The sequence below is a fragment of the Pelophylax lessonae genome (genome assembly GCF_965119305.1).
Source record: "Pelophylax lessonae genome assembly, chromosome: 2".
Taxonomy (NCBI): Eukaryota; Metazoa; Chordata; class Amphibia; order Anura; family Ranidae; genus Pelophylax; species Pelophylax lessonae.
In genome coordinates this window covers 369988052-369990814 of record NC_138769.1, presented here as the reverse complement: position 1 = coordinate 369990814, position 2763 = coordinate 369988052, and positions in this window count along the sequence as shown.

Sequence of the window (2763 nt, the reverse complement as noted above, 5' to 3'; positions counted from 1 at the left end):
GCCTCCTCCTGGGACTCTGCTTCCCGCCAAAGACGCTCTGTCACATGCTCCTGCTAGGTTTATACCCAATCCCAGGGAGCACTGCGGAAAACTCCGCCCACTGGGACAGCTATAAACCCTGGTGTGCTATTGGCAAGGTTTCCTCCACTGTCCAACAAGAGCCCTCATTGGATACATTGGGGAGACTCCCCAGATTTAACAGACTACACCTAGAAACACATGACAGCCTAACTAACTGATCAGACCCCCCTGATAAGCAGACATGGCCACACATATACTTTTCCTAGCACCCACCTAGGAGGGTGCTACATTACTATAGGTGAAGTCACAGTAGGCGAACTATGAGGGGCCAGGGTCCCAAATTTGGCACAGAGATAGGGGAGGTCTATCTCTGGGGGCCTCTAGTATACATGTGCCAAATTAGGTGCCCCTAGCCCCCGGGGTTAGGTCAGCTTGGTGCAGTATGGCAAGCTTGGCATTGGCACATTTGCAAGGCCAAAGCTCGGGCCCTGAACATGTCCGGGGGTTCCAACGGGTAACCTCTCCAGCCCATGTGAGCTGCGACCCTGGGTGTGAGACCTGAAGCATTGATAACTCCGGCATCTTTGTTTGTGGTTTTTATTGTATTTTAAGGGCATGGGAGAAGGCAATGAGTGGGATACTCCTTTAGGCTTCAACTAAATACACTTGGGACTTTGTTCCTGAAAAATGCCGTTGGCGCTTCCTTGAGGCCAGCCAACAGTCACTAACACTGAGAACACACTGCAACTTGATACAAGTGCTGAATCCTTGACTTAAAGTCCAGAAGCTCCAGGACTGAGAACTGTAGAACTTCTGACACTATTGTACTGCAAAGGTCATTGAATACTTCCCTCCCGCCTTGCACTGGCTTGAGGTAGTATGTAGTAGAATTCTGTATAGCTGTAACTTTCAACTGGCACACTCTACAATTCAGGACCCAACTGCAGGTGCCCCCTTTAACCTTGAACTCTTCAGGGTCCACTGACTATGTACCCCCTCTGTAACTTCAGGGTCCTAAACCTAGGTACCCCCTTGACAGCTAGCTGACACTGGATCCCAGAACCTCTTCCGGAGTGGTCCCCTCTAACTTCAGGCAGACCCCCAGGGGCAATCCTCAGTGCTCACGACCTGTGTAGGCTTTCCTGGGACTGGAACCCTCTCACTCTCCGCAGGCTCTTGGCACACCGGATCCCCTCAGCTTAACTCAGCACTCTCTGGATTCCCAGGCGACACCCCGAGATATCTGCTTCCTCAGACAGGAGGAGAGACAGCCGTACTCTCCCTTCTGGGACTCTGCTCCTGCCAAAGACACAGTGTCACGCACTTTCCCAAAACTTATACCCACTCCCAGAATCCTTTGCAGCATAATCTGCCTTCTGGGGTAGTTACAAGCTTGGATGTGTCCCCTGATTAGGCTTCCTCTACTGCCCTATGAGGAGCCTTCTCACAGGAGCCAATGGGGATACTTTCCTCTCAGCAAGCACATCTGGAAACCATGACACCCTAACTAAACAATTCACATCCCTGCTGTTACCCAGACAAGGCCCAATATACATTTTCCTAGCACCTACCTGTAGGGTGCTACATTAGTTTGCCTGGTATGGTGCCCTTAACCCTCTTGGTTAAGCGCCCTAAATTTATAGTAGCTTCACCCGCTATGTTAATCTTTGGCACGGTCGTAGTCTGGCCATTCGAGGGACTGTAGCTCTGGCCCCGAATGAGTCTGGGGGGCTATATTTGGCACGGAGGTAGGGGAGGTCTCCCTTTCCCAAACATTTTAGAGTTTCTAGCCCAAAATTCCCTGGTCAACTATTTCCAGAGCCACTTGAGAGTTTGTGGCCCTCAGCCCGTACCATGGAGCGGGGAGTGCTGGGTATTGCAGGAATCCCTAGACTCTTAGCTATTCAACAGTATCTGTAGAGCGGGACTCTGCAGTTCCTGTTTTCCATAGTGGTTAGCCAAATCGACCCCTATGCAGGTCCCTGTAGCAATTAAGCATGGGCCCCGAAAAATGCATGTGGCCCCTGGGTAACCTATATCTCTGAGCCAAGTTTGAGGCCCCTAGCCACCAGGGTTCAGGTACCATAAGGCCCATAATTTAAGTCAGCTTGGTGCTGTATGGCAATCTTCGAGTGGGCACAGTTGCAGGGCCCCAGCTCAGGCACCAAACAAGTCCAGGGGACTATATGTGGCTCAGTGGTAGGGGAGATCTTCCTTTACCACTCTTGAAATGTTGGAGTAGCTAGCCTGAAATTTTCTGGTCGTTTTTTCAGGGGCCTCTTGGGAGTGTGTGGCCCTTGGGCAGTACCGTGGAGCAGGGACTGGTGGGTACCATATTAATCTCCATATTCTTAGCTATCCAATGTTACCTGCGGAGCAGGGCTCACTGGTACCTATGTTGCACAGTATTTGTGCAAATTTGACCCCCATGCCAGTCCTCGTGAAAATTAGGCATTGGCCACAAAAAATGTGTGTAGCCCCTGGGGGTCAGCTAGTATACCTGTACCAAGTTTGGTGCTCATAACCCCCATGATTCGGGTACTACAGGGCCCTAAATTTATGGTAGATTGGCCCGCTATGTTAATCCATGGCTGGGTCACGGGTGGGAATTTGAGGGGCCACAGCTCGGCCCCAAAAGAGTCCAGGCTCCCACAGCTTGAGCCCCTGGACATGTTTGGGGCCCAAGGTGTGGCCCCTCAAAATTCCCTACTGTGCCATATATTAACATAGGCTAGGCCAAAC